This window comes from Lissotriton helveticus, chromosome 2_1 (assembly GCF_964261635.1).
Source record: "Lissotriton helveticus chromosome 2_1, aLisHel1.1, whole genome shotgun sequence".
Lineage (NCBI taxonomy): Eukaryota > Metazoa > Chordata > Amphibia > Caudata > Salamandridae > Lissotriton > Lissotriton helveticus.
Genome location: NC_136059.1, coordinates 1,747,108,213 through 1,747,127,906, shown reverse-complemented (window position 1 = coordinate 1,747,127,906; position 19,694 = coordinate 1,747,108,213). Strand labels below are relative to the sequence as shown.

At 41.6% G+C, this 19,694-nt stretch overlaps 1 protein-coding gene across 6 annotated transcripts in view; it reads left to right on the top strand.

Annotated features, from left to right (window-relative positions):
- The first annotated feature begins 690 nt into the window (after positions 1-690).
- Positions 691-19,694, top strand: part of ELAVL2 (ELAV like RNA binding protein 2) — a 657,021-nt gene continuing 638,017 nt past the window's right edge. For 5 of the 6 annotated variants that reach the window (XM_078676704.1, XM_078676702.1, XM_078676703.1 and 2 more), the window contains exon 1: positions 4,146-4,273. The gene's annotated coding sequence lies outside the window, so the exon portion shown is untranslated. Of the gene's footprint in view, positions 938-4,145; positions 4,274-19,694 lie in introns of those variants that run through there. The other variant, XM_078676701.1, reaches the window with a different exon arrangement.

Here is a 19,694-nt window from a genome sequence, read left to right as displayed (position 1 = left end):
AAGGCTGGAGCAGGAGTAGGTGGTAAAGTGCGAAATGTTTACAGAGTTAGCTGAATGGGTACAAGCTGACCCTAGCGAAAACTACAAAGATTGAACCCACACATGGTATTGTCTTGTGGTTTCAGAGTACAAAATCAATTACGGGCCCCCGTAGCCTCTCCGGGAGCGGACAACCACCATCCTTGCCACTGATGCGACGGGCACGGCTTTGCACCCGTGCTACTTAAGCCAACAGCCGTCTCTAGGTCCAAGATTGCGAGTGCTTCCCGACGAGCGACACTTAAGGGGCATCTCTACACAGGTACGTACCAAGGACGGGGAGCTCCGCGACAGCCCGGGGAATCACCCTTACAGCCTATCACACAGATAACATAGCAGTGCCTCCTCGCCGCTACTGTAGACTGACAGGGAAACAACCAATAGCTCGGTCCCCTTGTTGCCGTAGCAACGCCTTGCGCACCCCAGTTGGACCTATCGCTGCTCCGCTGGAAGCTGACAGCAAGGTAGTTTGCGTTGCGCCCATGCGGAGGAGGGGAATGCTGGACGCAGGCAGTGGCTTGCTGTCAGCGAGCGCAGCAGAGGTGCGCTGGCGCGCGGAGGAGGCAGAGGAGGTGCTCTCACGCACACACACACTAGGCGCCTATAAATCTGCCCGCCAGGTCCAGCCTCCCTCTGCCAGACACCGCCTCCCTTAGCAGCAGCAACCCGCACCCAGAAATGCGGCAGCCTCCTTCGGAACCCAAACACTGAGAGCAGAGCCCGCCGCACCCCTCCAGGCACCAGCTGCCATCAGCACCTGCCAACAGTGCCGGGGACCCCTGCAGCCCGCGGATGCTTGCCGCCCGCATCTCTGTCACTCTTCTCGCTTTTCTTTGAAGAGCTTCTCTCTTCCCGGGATTTGCACCCTTGGCTTTTTTTCTTAACCAAGGACTGACAGGTAAGTTGTGGGTTCAGAAGCCATCCTACACAATTACTCTGGCAGGGGCAATGATGCATTGTTTGCATCCATCGGTACTCCGATGTCCCAAAATCCATCACAGCACAGGCACATTCTGTTTAATATAATTATACTAAACGGTGTGGGTCCAAGATATATAAAGTAGGTGGTTTTCTTTTCTCTGGCGTGGGATCAATGCGTCATCTTTTTTAAAAACATGCTAATTAAAAGTTATACTTAATTATAAACCACTGCATGCAAACTGCTCCTCTATACTGAAGGCGCTTGCTTTCGCTTACTGGTCTACACTCCGCAAACTGCATGCCACCGACGCACCGCACCACTATCTCCCGGCAAACAATTTAGTTCCGACAGTGCATGTGAACTGCAAACGGCGAGGCTTCCATGAAGTTACTGATATCCCTCGTCATGCTGTCTTCGCATGCTGTGCAAGTGCACAAATTATCCCAAAATTGCCCCAGGTTCTTTAAATTCGAGCTTATGTGTAGCGTGCCTGCCTTTCCGTAGGCGCATCTATTTGGTCAGTTTTAATGCGATTTGAGTTTGAAGTACCTTTCCGCAAAAACTATTGCCTAAATGTGTACGTTGCAAAGGAGCTATGCATTCATGACGCAGGTATGCTTGAGATCTGGTGGCCTGGGACTGATCCGAGGAACATGTTCAGTACCGATCCGCCTTTGAGATGAGTGGGAAGAAGGATTCTGCAAAGGATGCCGTCCAATCAGCGAGGGCAGGATTCAGGACCCGGACCAGAAGCCAGCTGGAGACTGCACAGCAGCTGGTCAGACATGGAAATGCCCGAATTACTTAGGACACACACCCAAAAAATAAATTAAAAACTAGGAGCCACCTTTAATGTGAAAAAAACTCGGACTAACGGGGTACACATTTTCTTTGTTCCAACTGAGCCGAGAGGTGCCTAAAATCAGCCAAGGAAGCATTTAATTCTAACAGCCCACCTCACATCATTCAGCCAGAACGTGAACAGAGGGACCCGTACGTGAAATGCTAGCTCTAAGCATCCATGCCTTCAAGAACAACCGTCTGTCTGGTTATCCCAGGCCGCCGTTAAGGGCGTCCGTAGGTGGATGTGGGACCAGCAGCTCTCGACCTCCGTAGTGCGATCGGTGTGAAGGGGATGTTGCAGATTCTAGGACTTCCAGCCTACCTCTGATGTACGAAGAGATACACCCACAGAGGATGCGAATCCCCGAAGGGGATGTTGCAGATTCTAGGACTTCCAGCCTACCTCTGATGTACGAAGAGATACACCCACAGAGGATGCGAATCCTTGGCACGGGGTTCTGTTTCTTCCAAGCTTGGGACAAACGCATTTGAAGTAACGGAAATGTGAAGGCTGCCTGGGTGAGGCACAGTGCCCTCTGGCCAGACTGTCAGTTTTTACCTTAACCCCGAGTGCCACTCCCACCCCATGCGACACTGGAAACAATGCGTTAACGCGAAGCACTACCAAGCAATAGTTGCCTATTATTGGCGTTCCACCTCTTTTATCAAGAGCTGGCAATAATGTACATGTATTTTAACCAAGGATGCATACTGGCACTTGCTGCATCAGAGTTGTGCAGCAGGCACACGTCCAGTATGGTTTCTTAGTAGTAACGTTTCTTTTAACTTTTCTTGGAGTACGGTTGCAAGCACCCATTAGTAAAGATAACTCCACTGTTTTGGGGTTATGGTTTGCATATCTGACCCCCTCCCCCTTTAGGATTCAGACGATTACCATTGAGGCATGTAGGAGCAACCCTGTTAAAGCATTATAGGGTGAATGAAATTATGCTACAGTTCTCAGATGAACTTTTATGTTAGACAATCAACTAATGAATGACGAAATTAACAATTTCCTCACTCACTGTAACAGAGAGGAAGTAGAATGCGAATTACACAAACAAGCACATCATATTTCCATAGAGTGACTCTTTTTGAAGGAAATGCTTACTTTTTATTTACATCCACCCACATGTAATATCCATCGTTGTAAGTTAGTAGAAATAACAGCTTGTATGAATGATTTTTTTAAGCTATTGAACAAGGAATATATATTTTAAGGGAGCTGATCTTTTCCCTCGAGGAATATATCCCCCTAACTGAGAAATAAAGTACTGGACAAAGTAACAGAGGTAAGGGTCAAGATGAGACCAAACTTAGATGCTTTCCTTAAGACTGTCCCATTAAATAACGTTGGAATTTTTATGGCTAAAAACGAGGGTCAGGTTAGGTTTGCAAATCTATGCAGTAATTTGAACGCACAACCAGGTAAGTTTGTGCTACGAGATATATCACTAATTATGCCCTTGGATATAAAGTGAAGAGAGCCAGATGTGTGGTTGGCAACATCACATCAATGGCACTGTCCATAGGTAAGGGCAGATCTGCACCAACGTGGATATATTGGGCTAACTCCGATTTGCGATTCAAAAGCTCTTGAGATGGTGATGAACATTCTGGATTGTCACATAAAGAAACTGATATTCTTCTGGCGAAAAATTAAAGTCCGGCTATGGTTGCAAATCTCTGACTGTAGTGATTTGACTGTTAACACGGAGACGTCCTGCAGAAACACTTTACATTATAGAACTCCACAAACACCGCCTTGAGCATCCCATAATGCTCAGTTCGTGCTCAAGGGCAAATTAAACCTTCGCATCCACGTAGTTGCGAGCAACAGGTTTCACCGTTCGAGAGGAATAAATGAATATTTTTTTTAAACAAAAAAAATAATCTATATCTCCATATCTATATATATATCTATTCACACACACACACGAACCACGCTAGAGAGTTGAACCACCAGCAACACCGTTACGCTCTTCAGTCGTGCGCGGGACTGTAGAGGACCGCCCCAAGGGCGAGCAGCGGGACCTACGTGCAACAGCCACGCCCAACAGACGGAAACGATACACGTGAGCTGAGGCTTTTCCAGTTCACAGACAGACGAACGGTTGCAGAAACCCAGCTGCTTCCCAAGCAGTATATGATGCTGGCGCAAGGTTCGCGCGGGCACGGAGCAGCCGTTAAAGCGCAGCACTCGGAAATCACCTGAGCTCATCATCAGCTCCGCGAGGCCCCTCAGTCGGTTACGCATGCGCTCTGCGCGCCAGCGTCTCGCCGGTCTTTGCGCGGCCCGGCCCCTCGCCTATGACGTAGCCTCTGGAAACTATAAAGGTGGGCAGGGGAAGCACGCGCGTTTGGTTCCATCAGGAGATACGGAGTCTGGGGCGCGTGGTGAAGGTCCTCGGAGGAGGCCCGGGGCACCCTCCTTCTCCAGCCCACCTCTCTTTCACGTCCGGAGTGCAGGTGAGAGTGCGTAGTACGGGTACGAGAGCTGTGAATAGTCGTGCTTTGGGCCCCGCGGTACTGTTACTCTGCCGCGTATGTTAACAGCGGTCGCGGCTATCTCTTGTTGCAAGTAAAGTTAATAAAGGGCGCGTGCTAGGAAAGAAAGACACGTGCTCGTGGCAGGGTCCGGCGCCGCGAGCCGACGGAGAAACGTTCACGGATTGGTTTACACCGAGCCCTTTTCTCGGGTGCCCTTGCTAGTGCATGTCACGACCTCGAACGAAACCGCAGCCAGGATATTCTTCCTTTTAACAGCCTCAATCCGCGAGAGCACACCATGTTAGGCCCCTTCCTGTACACTACCGCCTTCCTACTCCCGCAACACCCACAGCACCCTAACTCACTTGAGCGAGGCTCACCCGAGTTTGACGAAGGTACCGCCTTCGGGCAGGCTTCACCGTTATATCCAGGAATACGAACGATAGGCGACCTGGGCTGAATTTTTCAGTGCGGGCAGTTAAAAAAATATATATGAAAAATAACGAAATACAGGTTTCCCTTTTTTAAAATAAACCGAGACGGCTAACAAAGAGAACCGCAACTTTTGGAAAGCAGTCTAACTCCTATATGCATACCAAAGCATGGAGAATTACAAGGCAATGAGAATGTTTCACATTTTTAATGTACCAGATCTTGACCCGACCAAAACAGCAAAATGAAAACAAGTGTTCAGTGTTTATGGTTGTTTGAATGATGGCCAACTTGATAAACTCCTTCAAAGCACACCTATCTGTCAAATTGTCTCCTGTTCTGTCAAGTGATATCTCGAATTTTTATGTAGTCTTATCAACCGCAACCCTTTATGGTTGGCTAAAAGATCAAAGACCTTATGGAAGTTTTGGCCATGCGACCCCAATTAAGTGGGCTGACAGTACATCCTGGACATGCAAGTACATCTGGACGTGTTCAAATAGGAACAGTCCAACAGCAAGGAGGTAGGCCTCGTCCTGATGGTTCCTGCTATTTTGACAGAATCAGCGAGGTGCAGTGTGTGCTCGGTGGTAGCCTGAGCAATATTTTGAATTAGCCGTTACTTAAGGGTAATCTAGTCTGTATGGCACTGTGAAAGAGTTGAATTTGGGCCTGTGATTTACGAGTGGCTAATCTTACTTGTCACAAACAGTTTTTCTTGGGTGAATTGAAAGCAGAATTTGTACTTGCCTTATTCTCCGTCTTTGATCTGTGTTTTCCAGTTTTTTTTAGGCCCTAGTCTAATTTTCGTGTCTTTGTCAACTGGGATTACAAGATGTGGTGTGTTCCTTAGTACTGAGGCAAGCGAAAGAAACGAGATTGCCTTCTCTGCACACGCTGTACCAGAATGCGGCTGGACCTCTCGGCAGTGTTACTGCTCAGTGGGTGTGAGAAGTGTGAAGGACCAAGGCTGGGCGTCCTTCCAGGGCAAACTGTTTATCAGACATAATGAAACCACACTTTTGAAGTTAGCTAAGAAAGAAACTCGGATGATAATTTCTTCAACTTTCTCAAACTCCCTTAACAAAAGTTTGAAGGGAAAAGTTAAGAAAATTTGTCATGGTACTAGAAGAAAAATGTAACCGCAGAAATTAACACAATAAATTGGATCCTGCCTTAAAGCTAGGCAAAGAACATGTGTTCTGTGCACATGTTATTGTACTTGGGTGAATAATCATACTAGTGATCTGTTCATACTTCAGGACTACAAATGGTATGCATAGCAGTATACATGTAGAAACTTAGCAGTGGTTCTTAAGAAAACAGTCACGTTGATGGAGATCAGCAGAAAGTACTTTACTGAAATCTTTTGACAAGCTTAATAAACCAGTGGTAGACTTTTTCTACGATTAGCTGACATGGGCTTTAGTAAATGTCGACATAAGTCACATATGTGCAGTGGGAGACATGGAAAGATATTTAATTCTCCCTTTCTATAGTGCAAATGTCACATAAATAAACCGATAATTTTCGTAAATTGATGTTAAAGTAATAAGATAAAAGAATGTCTTCAGTAATTAGTAAGACTTTTTCTGCCCCACGAAACCACTACCTGCTAGCAACTTCCTCTGAAGTTCCTCTTCTATTGTATAACGAGCATCGGCAACAGCAATATGCGGCTTTGTCAAGCTGGTGCCATGGTATTGGTTAATTATCACATACATATGCCACAAGATTAAGAAAATACTACCCCTTAACCTAGCCAATATATGTTTGCAATACACATTTTAAAGTAAAAAGCATTCACTGATGTTTCGATTTTATTAATGGGTTTTAAATGCCAAGCCTTTCCATTTCTCCATATATATTTGTGGAGGAGAGAAATAAACCATCTAATCTGCAGGCAGTACAAAGTTACAATATCACTTTATATCAGTTTTAAAACAGATAGAAAATGAATCGCAAACGTGTATCTGAATTGCAGAACCAATAGCTGGCATTTAAACAAAAAAACAACCCAGTTGTAACTAACTTTGTCACTGAACAACAAGTAAGTCTATGGGTTTACTGGTTTACTTCTAGGTGGAAGTAAACCAGTACAGTATTTGTGCATTCACTCAAAGTGAAGGGAACCAGTGGTTAAAGTGGGCTGACCTTTTTCTGGTATGCTGTGGTGGGTGGAAGCAGAATATCAATAACAAAACAGACCAGTAGCTGAAACCTGATGACCAAAGGTTTCTCTGTGCATGTATATCGCATTTTTATTTATAGAAATAATAGTATGGCGAGAGATTGTCAAACCCAGATCTGAAAATGTGGTGCTTTCAGTATTTCTTTAACCATTGTGAGGGAGTGTGCTTAGTCCTATTTTTAAAATAACAAAAGTGATACAGAATGCTATCAGTTTTGAAGTAGAAACTCAGCTCTTTCTTAAGAACCCGGTTCAGTTTTGGTAAGTGGTAGTAATGGATATTTTTTTCTTTTTCATGCAATTGATATTTAAAAACTGGAATTCTACTTTGAACTGCTTGGATTTGATCCGGCACGTAAATCCATACGTCTATTACTGTGCCCCTAGTTGGAATTACAAAGATTTTAAGCCTATATTTTGAAACCTCTTTTCTCAGTATATATGGTTAATTTCTATTGGCCAAACTGGCAAAGCAGCAGTCTCTAGTGAAGCACGGTTCTCTTTCTGCATACAAACGCCAGGGTGTAGGCGGGCGCAAGGCTTGAGGACTCTAGTTACCATAATACTTATCTAGGATTGAATGAGCAGTGTCCAGCAGTTAAACCACCTTTATTGGAATGGGTTTGGTACCCCGATTGACATAAACTGACGATTTTGCCCCAAACTCTCAATCCATTAAGTTCTGGTACCCTGGTATGTTTTACTTAAGATAACTTGACTGCTATGGTCTAAAGATGGCGATTTGCTATGGATATTGGGAGGCTAAAGCTGTGTATGGGTTACTTACTTTGGGGGGTGGGGAGGGGATTTGAATAACTTGAAATAAGGAAGATTCTCTGAAGGGTGCGATCACTGTTTACCAAACACGAGTGGATATATTGTACAGCTTTTAATAGTATTAAAAACAAAGGTTGGTCAGTGCATGTCTTTTAGGTTTGCCTTATGTGGGTAGGCTCTCGAGAGCTTATTCTTATTTGCATGTAAAAAAAAGTACAATAGTTCAATCTACTGCCCCGCCAGCTTGTACCTTGAATTTACGGTCACCAGCCTCAGGTTTCAAATGATATATTTTGTGTTGGAAGAGGATGTGCCTCATGTTTGAAATGATATGTTTTGGAAAAGGATGCATGCTCGTCTCTGTACGTGATATAAATGAGCCTCAATTACACATTTTCCAATATTCATTCCATCAACCTTTAAAACAACCTGGTTGGGCGTTAAAGTTGTCAACTTTAGTAGGAGTGGAGAGTGTTTAAGTGGTATGATTTTTCTAGAATTCAAAACAGTTGAGCATTATATCTAAAATGTATTTTCTTTTCATAATTTAAGGTAGCAGCAGTTCAGAGACTGGAATGCAGTATGCTCCAAATTGAGAAGTGCTGCAGTATTTAACTGTTATGGGATTATCATGATCAACTTGGTGTGCACTGCAACCTGTCAAACCCCAAGTTTCTTAATAGAGATGTTTTTGTCTCATTGTACAAGAGCAGTACCTGTTGCCAAAATACAGCAGCACATTATAGTTCACAGCTAAATAATAACAAAATAGTCTTATGGGATAAGGCTGATTAAGAAATCAGTGAGGTGGAAATGTTTACTGAACATGCCCTGCACCCTTTTGTAAACTAAGTAAAATGGGACAATCTAATTTGTTTCCTAATATCACATCAGCATATACATAATCAAATTAGCAGAATTTATTTTATCTAATGCGCCTCTCATGGACAAAGCGATTTCAATCTATTACAGTGTCGTCTGTTCTGAAACAAATGTCTTTGAGCGCTGTCCTAATCAATGGGCAAACATTTATAAATCAAGTTGTTGCTGTTAAATTTATAAGCAGTTGTCTTCAGTAATCCTCACATTCAAATCTTCAGATCGATTCCTTGTTGATCAGTTCATTTACATTTTTACGAAGTTCTTTTAGGTGTTCTAATCTGTATACTGAAACTAGTTTTAATGAAAAATATAATTAAGAATGTCGTCACATCAATCTTTTTTGCACGTCCGATATAACAATCTTAAACATTTTTATTGGCATTTAGCAATATGTGGATGATCAATCAATATTACATGTTACAGTGGATCACTCTGGCGAATATCAACAATGAGGTAAGTATCTTCAATAGTGTTAGTTTGCACAGTAGCACACCAGCATCACCCATCCCTTAATGTTCAGACGTTCAGTGTTTGTGGTAATACATTTCTTGTCCCGTCCGTTCACCCCAATTAATCGCTATTGTCTGTTTCCCGCTCTATTGGGGGAGGTTCACAGATGGCGCCCCGAAATTGATTCGATTTTCCCCATATACACATCCACTTTTGGGGCAGCCCCGGTGAATATACACAGATTTCTCTGTTACCATCGTGCGGTCCATATCTCTGCACCACTGCTGATGTGTAGGGGATAGTCTTGCGCCCCAAAGTTGCGCGCCCCAAAGTTGCGCTATGTTACGTTTAGCTAATGTTCCTAGCATTACCCAATCTTGGTCTGTGTGATTCAAATCCATGGGCTCCCAGATGTTAAGTACGCATCGCTTTGGGTGAGGCGGAATCTGAACTCTGGTGACTTGTGACGTTGTGTGTATGATGGCCTCCCAGAAGCGAGTTATGTTCGGGCAGACCCAAAGTGTGTGCCAGAAGGTGCCTTCTGCACCACATTGTCGGAGGCAGAGAGGATTATCTGCCTTGCCTTACTTGTGTAGCAGGGTTCTTGTATACGATATGCGGTGTAGAATTTTTAATTGCAATAGCCTTAGTGTAGAGGGTATTGCGACTTCCCGTGGGGATGCCAAGGCCGCCCGCCAGTCATCTTCGTCTAGGTCCCCCAAGTCCACCTCCCATCTCTCCTTCAATTTCTCTGTTGGGTCTTTCTGGTTATTTATTATTTTCTTGTATGTGAAGGAAATAGCCTTTTTCTGGAGGTGATCCGTAAGGAGTCTATCCTCTAGTGGGGAGGCCTCCGGTAATTGGGTGGCTGGTGGAAGCACTGATAAAAGTGCATGTCGAATCTGCGCGTATCTGAAAGTTTCAGTTTGCGCCAATTTGTAGGTTGCTTGTAGTTGAGTAAAGGGAACGACCTCGCCTTTCTTCCTAAGGCCCCCAACCTGGGAGATCCCTATTGGGTCCCATTGCCGAAATCCCTTGGTGTCCCTTAGTCTCCCTAGTTTACGGGTAGCCCAAAGTGGTGTCATCTGTGTGATAGTATCGTCCCAGCTCATTGCTCGCTGCGCCACATGCCAGATTTGTAGAGTATGGGCCATGGTGCCTGTGTATTGATTTCTTAGATCTATTGTAGAGAGCCCCCATTATACCTTCTGAGTCAAAAGATGCCGGTCCATACGGTATGCCGAGTCTACCTGTGGTGTATGTAGCCATTGGTTTGACGATCAATTGCGACGTCCAGTAGTATGTTTGTATATGTGGGAGGGCAATTCCTCCATCATATAACCATCTTTTTCGCTTTTAGAAATTAGATGTGCTCGCCGCATTTTTTTGGAGCAATCAGTCTTCATCAATAGTGTAAGTGGGCTAATGAGCACAATATCTAGAGGATAGACCTTGCCAGGCTAATTTTTGCCAGTGGACTTAGCTGCTAATGTTTTCAACTCAAATTAACGATCAGTTGTTTAGTTGGGTAGCTACATTTTATGATATGGACAGAAGTTAGTCTTTGAAAGTTTGGCAACTTATTTTTTCTTTTAAGGATCAGATTCTAAACTGTCCATTGCATAAAGGGTATAGGGCAAAATCAGATGATTCCATAAGTCCTAAATTACATTCTACTGCAATATCAGTGGCTATCCCATTTCTAATCTTATTCAGTAATAAATACTTTCAAAGGTGATATGAAGTTGTCTTTAAAATCTTTCCAGCATTTAGTCGGATATTCATAAACATGCTTCTGGAAATGCTTGAGCTGGAGATACTTACAAAGAGTTGACAGTGCTTTTGTGACTTTTAAACGCCACACTTTTGTACGGTTGGTTGAGTGCCACAACAGTTTATGTGCGTGTTCTAGTCTTGTGAATGCCTAGCCTGATTTTTTTTTTTACCTCTAAATGGTCTCATTGGCTTTTATAGCCTTTAATGTGGATACAATTGCTACAATTGCTACAGTACTTTTGAAGTCTTGCTTTCGTTACTCCTGCTCCACTTGCGGCCCAAGTCTACCTCTCTGTTTGATTTTATTTAGACTTCCTGTCAAGTAACTTAACAGGACAATCAAACTAAAGCGGTCTGTAGTAACCTATTTCTCTACTATTCCCCACTGTACTGCTCTATTAGAATGTACCATGACCTCATAGAATGCCTTAGTGCCTCTCTGGAGCAAGGCTTTTTGCTATAACTTTAGAAACTTATTTGCTTGCTGCATTTATATGCCCTGAGCTTAGCACCGTTTAACTGAATGGATTTTAGAAACGTAAACTTTTATGCTGTCATTTCCTCTCTTTCTTGCAGCAAAAAAAAATGAAGTATTTGCCCCTCGTTTTTCAAGACTGTTAAAAAAACTTTGAAGCATATTAGCTGGAATATCAGATAGCTATTGGACTGGGCACTTACATTCCATTTTATTTGCTGCTGGGGGCACAAGTGCCTCCGTAATATTGCCGATCCTTGTGAACACCCAGCTTCTATGTTTTTTGTTGCTTTTTCTTAGACCTTCTCTTCCCATTCCGTTTAGTCTTTATATTTAGTGATATGTTGATGCTTTTAAGTAAGACAGTGTAATTGCTGTACATTATTTGCTCTCCATTTACGTGTAGTTTTTCAGGAAAGGAATTTAGAAACTCAGAATTTTATTTTTTAGGTGTTCAGCATTTACTCGGAAAGTAACTGGTATTTAATTTGTGTAAAAAATTTGGATTTGTTCTGGTTACATATGTGAAATAATTATGAATACTGTTAAATTAAGGCCATTTCACTGTTCTTGGATTAGTATTGGACTGAAAAAATTATAGGAAAATTAAAAACAAAAGTGTGCTATCTGTAATCACAACACTTTGTTCTCCTCAGACCAATTTCTTGGACATTGTTAATGTTAAGCAAGTTATTTGTTTTTATTATGGAAGTTTATTTCCTACACCCCTTTAACCCGTTCGCTGCTGCCGTCGGCCGAGCTACCTCCCTGGTGCTGTGCACGTCCAACGGCTGACGCTTCCGCACCCGTTTCTTCGAACGTTCAGCACTGGCGCGGAACATTCGAAGCAGTAAACGGGTTAAATTACCAAATTTCGGACATTGGTGTTGCTGCTTTGTGTAATAAGCTGTCTGTTGAGGTCCTGGCTCTTACGGGTTTTTTGGGCAGTCTTGGCTTGCCTTTCATGGCACATAGAATCACATTTGTAATGCTGCCTTCAGGATTAAGGTTTGATACTCCAGAGCCTAAACTGGCCTCTATGCCCATCATAATGCAAGAGCATGTTTCTCTGTCTGGGATCTTCTGGTAATTGGGTTAAAATCTTTGCATTTTACCACATTGGCTACATAGTCTGTGCTGATGGGCTCTATCAGTTTCCACTAGAAATGGAGCATACAGGGAATGTGTTTTGCTTACGCAGTTTATACTTTATTTCTGAGCAATTTAAATATGTGAATTAAATCTACCAATTCCTACCTACTTTAAGCCAAAGTAACATCAGAGCGGTTACTTTAATGAATTTATTTGCATCCATATAGCTGGTGGGGAAGGTCGCTGGATGTGCAATATTTTATGCAGCAAATACTCTTGTGAATTCATTTTGAAATGATTTTGTAGTTTTTAGCACAATAACATATAGAAATACTGGGCAGTTTTAAAACCACTGTAGAATATAGATATCTATGCATGCTTTGAGACTCACCACGATTAGACTGCGCAGCTAGATTTAAATCATTGATTTTGTAGTACCTTAAGCAGCTTATACTAATTATGATGGCCTTTTTAAATCTTTTATTGAATGACTGATTACTTTTTAAATCAAAACAATGCTAGTTTGTTGTATGGAGCCCTTATTAGGCTGATGGGGTGTTCAATAGACAACATTGAAGTTTACTTGACACACTTTTTTGGGGATTACCTTGCCTATATAGTTAGATTGAATTAAATAGGTAGTTTATATATGGCTGAGAGCTATTAAAGTTTTGTAATTGTTTTCTTAGATTCGTAGTGTCTGGCTCGATCAGTTGCCAATCATAAGAGGAGGTGGTTCTTGATCCTGTAAAATTTGTAAATCTAGTTTCTTTTAACTCCTTTAAAATTTCTGGTTTAGGATCGTCACCCCAAAATGTTCATTAGTCGAAAAGTATGTGCCCTGCACAGCCCCCCTCTCCACAACACCTCTTGAAAGTTGTTTGAAACTTTTAGAATGAAGCTGTTTTTATTATTAGACATGTCTTTAATTAAACTAATCTGATTGAATAAGTTAAACTAGTGCTTAAATGTAGTATTAATTTTTAGTATTTTTTAATTTTGATTTCCAAACCAAAGAAACTTTAACATTCACAGTCAATCTTTTTACATATAAAATATACTAATCAAGTACATGAGAATTGTTGGCATTTAATATGGTTGTCAATTTCATCATAGCATTCTTTCAGTCCTCTTCCCCTCTTATTTATACAATAAGCCTAACCTTTTTCAACACTTACATGGCACCCCTGGCCACATCCCACAGCATGAACATAATTTCCTACGCTGACGACTCTGTTCATCCTCACTCTCCTCAGACCCTACTAACACTAAATCTAATTTCCACAGGTTCATGACCAGCTTCGCAGGCTGGATGCATTGTAGAGAACTCTAACAGACAAACAGAAATACTCATCTGGGGGAGCAGCAACTCCCTGTGGGATGACTCCTGGTGGCCAACCGAGCTTGGCCCTGCATCCACACAGCACACTAAAATGTCACAAAAATACTCCACAGCAGGCTCTTGATGAGGAAGCAGATAAACCCAGTCTCATCTTCTTGCTTTCTCACCCTGCGCTTACTCAGAAAAATCTTTGATTGGCTCCCCTCCGAAATCAGACGCATAGTCACCCAAGCCCTCATCACCAGCTGACTGGACTACGGCAACTCCTATGTGGGGATCACAGCTCAACTACTAAACTGAAATCATACCATCCAAAACACAGCAGGCAGGCTCATCCTTGACCTCCTGAGACAGACCGACATTTCTCCTCCTGCTTGTATAGCCTCAGGGGTGATAAGTGGCGTTCTACGAATCCTATTTGAGTGATTTAATACTGATTAAAGCTTCGATTATATTTTTGGAGTTCATAAGCATGTTTATTCCATTTGAACACCATGGTGGAAGGAATGTTAATCCTTGTATTTGATAATCTTCCACAGTCTAACAATATGCAACAAGGTTTCATCTTCATTACGCAATCATAACTTCCATTATAAAATGATCATTTTATGTATCGGCCAATTCTAACTGTAATAAGAGGCACATATATATAACCTTTACCAATTGTGGACCAAATCTGTCCTCTGTATAGTACTTAAAAAAATTATATAATTTGTCCCTTCTATTGGCGAGAAGTTATTTCATGTACATTGTCCTGATCTAATTCTTATGTTCTGTAAAGGCAATATTAAACTTGAAATCAGTACAGTAATCCTATAATGCATACTTAGAAGTAGAGGCAACCTCCGTTTGAAATATGACCAGGCATGTTCTAGTGTAGTTCCTGGAACCAGGAAAAACAGTACATTTTGTTTTAGCCAGATTACTTGGTGTGCATTATATGCCAAAAATTAAACCGTTCACTGCAAGCCCACCTGAGATATTGGGGTGACTTCCGCATAATATAAGGTATGATACTCATGCATGCTGTAATTCTTTATCAAAAAAGCAAAACAAATTAGCATTCCTATCTTCCTTGCAGCGACCTTTTTATAAGCATATACTTTCTTTATGTAGTGCTTTTTTACATAGCAGTTTTCGGTTGTTCCTGATAGACTGGAATCTTATGTAGTAGCACAATTGAATAGAAATAACTGCACCCTCCCCTACCAGTTCATTTTTGGTGGCAGATTTGTATAAATATGTTCTGCAATAGAAAATTCTGATAGCATACCTGTTGTCACAAAGCCAGGTAACCCGATACATTGTCCTCTCATTACTTTTTGAACAAAAACTGCCAAACATGCTAATCTATTTAGGCTGTTTGCAATCATTTTTTTTATATAGGCTCGTACACATGTCACCTTTGATTTGGATTTTTGTAAGAAAACTTAGTGCTAAATCTGATTTGCTTATTCATTTTTCTTTTCTGAACTTTTCCTTTGGTGCCGTTCTTATTCTGAGATTGTATTTAGTTATTTTCATAGTTGGACTTGGCATGTAATACATGCAATGTGGACACAGGTAATGTGCCCATGTACTGTAAAGTGTTCCTTTTTACATGGGTTGCTACTGCCATAATGTTGTAGGTTTAGCTTGAAATGTCATGGTCCCCTTTGTAAAGCACATTTCATGTTATGCCTTTTTGCTCACTTTCCGATGCAATCTCTGGCCTCTGCTTTGAACAAGTGCTCTTTGCATCCTTCCCACCACTATTCTTTTTAACAATGTATTAAAAAAGCATTTGCAGACTTGAACTTGCATCAGGCAGAGTGGGTGGGAGTTCTACTTAGTACCTAGTCAATTAGCGTCTAGGATCCAATGCATACCTATCTTGTTAACCCATTCAACTGCAAATTTCCCCCCTCAAAAAAACCTGCACCGAGTCTTTAAAAAAAATAGTTTAGGCAGTTCTCACGCAAGCTTTAATAGCTTTTTATTCCTCAAAATATGTCAATACTAAATTTGTGTCCTTTTTGTTCCTTCTGTATGCTGGATTCTAAAGGTACCCAGGGTTTATGGATTCCGTTGGAGGAAACAGAGAAAATAGTCAAAATGTAGAAAAAATGTGCTGTGCAAGACCGTTTTCCCTAAAAAAAAATTGCATCAACAAAAGGTTTGTTGTAGTAAGAACACTCTCTTCCCAGCTTTCAGGAACCGAGTTCTAAAAGCAATATTTTGTAGCTGTTTTTGTAATTTTCTAAGTGGTAGTCAACATTTCCTGTTTTTACGGTTTATGATATACTTGCAGTTTGTGGGAGGAGCAGGTGGAAGAGATGTGAAACCAATAGATAGATTTGGAAAGCTGTCAGTTTCTAAATAGGCAACATTCTGAAATCAGCAAGGTACCAGTTGTGTAGATAACTAGTATGTTTTCAGAAGAAATTAATATTTGAAATAAAAAACTAAGTAGTTTGAAATGGAAATGGGCGACAATGGCGAGTTTACAAAATTTACAGTTACGTTTTTCGGACTCCTCCAGTCACTGAAATATATAGTTTGATTATATGAAAATGATACCTTGAGGCACACAACGAACTGCAGTTATAATTGTGTACCAACCAATTTGTAGGGTAAAATCTGATGAATGAAAAATAGTTATGGAATCTTGTGTATTTTTTAAATGTGCTCAACAGATTGTGTTTAGGAAAAGTGGTTATTTGTACTACTTTAAATTTGGGGCTTACCTCTAAAGCCCTGTGGCTTTGAAGGTGGTTTTCAAAATGTTTTCTTCAACATTGACTTTAATTTGGAAATTGATTTGCCGTCAATGGATAATATATGTTCTAGTATTCTGAGTTACCACACTTCCAATAATGTCACAAAGAGGGTTTCCTTTGGAGTAATAGCTAAAAGTTTCCTATAACTAGCATGGTTTGCTCACACTCACAATCTTGGGGAAAAGCCGATTAGTCACTGAGGCTGTTAACACTCCACTTACACCATCCATACAATGAGAGTAGAAAGTTAAACCCAAACTCAAAATACGCAATTTTGTTTAAAATGAAAATGTATCAATTTATTCATAAATGTGTGTATAAGAATTTGATACAAACAACGAATCATTAAATACAAAACAATCTAAAATCCGCAATCTGTTGCACAAAAGATTAAAATTCAAACTACATAAAGAGTACACATGAGAAGACACCAGACTTTGTCATAACACACACATCCATGGTGAAACAATGAAAACAAACTAGAACCAGGTACTACAATTGATCGGTAATCTGTGGTTCCAGCAAGTCCACGGATTGTGTAAGAAAGCGTTGACGCGTTTTGATGGAAAGAGAATTATTGCACCATCTTGTCAACACTGTATTTTGTGACTCTCTTGATTCGTAATGTTTGTCACCAAAACCTCCTTTAAAATGCTTGGAACACAAAATTAACCTACATGAAGGATAATTTTGTGTTCCAAGCATTATAAAGGAGCAGTTGAGTTATTTTGGTTTGAAGAGTTATGGTGCAAGCGAAATTGGTTTTCATTGTTTCACCACGGATGAGTGTGTTTGGACAGTCTGGTGTCTTCTCATGTGTACTCTTTATGTAATTTGAATTTTATTTTTTTGTGTAACAGATTGCTGATTTTAGATTGTTTTTTATTTAATGATTCGTTATTTGTATCAAATTCTTCTTATACACATGAATAAATTGATATATTGTCGTTTTAAACAAAATTGCCTATTTTGAGTTTGGGTTTAACTTTATTCTCTCACTTTATGGATGGTGTAAGGGGAGTGTGAACAGCCTGAGTGACTAATCAGATTTTTCCCAAGATTGTGAGTGTGAGCAAACCATGCTAGTTATAGGAAACTTGTAGCTATTAGTCCAAAGGAAACCCTCTGTGACATTATTGTATTGTACCCTATTCCTTTGGCATAAAAGGGTCCCTCATCTTACCACACTTCCACCAATTAAAATGGTGCCCCACTTTTGTGGATGTGTGGACCAATTTCAGCAGGAATGGCCATCAAATGCAACATGGAGACATCAAGATTTTTCCTGGGATTTTTTGTTAATCTGACAGTGGGTACTTGTGCTATTTGTGCCCAGGGTCCATTCGCCTCCAGGAACATCTACCAGACCTAGATATTTGTGAAAATTGGACACTTGGAGAAGGCAAGTGTGGTATACGTGGCTCGCACTATTTTTTCTTATCCATAATGCCCTGCAAGTGTCAAAATGTGGCTGTCAATGAGGTCTTGACATGTTTATGTTCTTTGTCTATTTCTATGCTGTATATTAAGTCTAACCACACACATGGGTGGCAGTGTTTCAGTAAGGCAAAATGTGGTAGGTTATCCCTGGTGTTGAGACTTGCTCATTGGCTCCAAGTGCTGGAGTTTTCCTACATAATGAAGGAAGTGTTTTTTGATCTTGACCAGTTTCTTTGGCTTTTTCAGGGAAATCTTTGTAAGAAATAGTGTGGGTACCCATGCAATTCACAACTCTAAATGCCCCCCGTACTCAAGGTTTCAGAAATGCCCAGTGTTGATGGGGGTAGCTGGTTGTTGGCTGACCCAAAGCTTGAATGCTGCAGCTATTCCCCTTTGCAGGTGAAATTCAATTTGAATGTCTTTGGGCGTAGTTCAAAACATTGGGCAATGTGTCAAAACTATGCCTAAGCAATCCAAATTTCGTCTCCCTTCCCATGGAGATTACTCTGTAGTATTCAAACTCAAGGTTCCGGAGGGGACAAAGATCAGGGAAAGGCAGACTGGTTGGCTCTTAAGGTTGGGGTGCGCCGCATGATGCCAAGATGGACTCCCATCCTCCCTCTCACCTCCCCAAGAACTCATTTAAAAGAATGTCGGGGCACATTTGAAAGAATCCATTTCAGGGCCTGTATTTCATATTGGATGCACTGTCCCAGTTTGTCCAGCAGGTGACCCATAATTATGCATCCAGTGTAGATCAGGTCAGTGCACCTTAGTATAAAAAATGCCGTCCTTGGCACAATCGCTAATTCTGGCAGTTTGCGTCTGCACTTGGGAGAGTGCATGAGTGAAAGATAGAACAACAAGTTAAAACTGCAGTTTCATTTTGCACTGGAGGTGTACCATCCTCTCTTGGAAATAGGAAGATGTCTAGGGGTCATTAGGACCCCTGTACTCCATGACCAAGAGGCACCCTACTCTTCTGGGGCACCATGACTGTGCATGACTTGTGACGCACATTCGTGCCTCCTGAAAGGTTGTTACCCTCATGCCACATTTTATTATACAGCACACGTAAATGCAGTAGCTCCCATTGCGCAAGGAGCAGACACAAACTCGGATTGTGACTGAGGCATTTTGAGAGAGGACCTCATGTGTTTAGTGTGCTTTCGTGCCATGCCCCCCTGCTGTTTCCGGTGGAAAGATAATGGTAAATCCTGCAACTGACCAGCCCCTGTATTGATCCACTAACATCAATCTACTAGAAATGTCATTGGGGATGCTAGAATCTGCCCTATTGGATGATTAGTCTTTTGTTTTGCCCTTAAGCCTTTAACACAGTGAAAGTAAATGGAGCCTAATGTCTACTTACATTGACTTAAGCACGCCATGCACATTCATTGTCATACAGGGAAAAAGCCTCAGACTGCAGAAGAATCTCCTTTGTGAGAGCACCAATTCCTCTCTTCAGCTAGAGGACAAGACTATCATTATTCTGCTCTATGAAGGCAGGGCAGAGAAGGGAATGGTATTTACTTCCTCAGTAAAGATCAGTGGTCTTCGAACTTAATGACGCCCTAACCACCCTGTAAAAAAATATATAAATCTGGCCCCCTTCAATTTTTTCACAATTCTGATAAATTGACAATCTTTTTTTTTTAAACTCTTTTTATTATTAATAAGACACTAGCAGCCCGCCCCAGCGTTGCCTGGGGCAGAAAGGGGCTGGGGGCAGTACACCCGCTCCCGCACCGACCCCCCTCCCGCACCGACCCCCTCCCGCA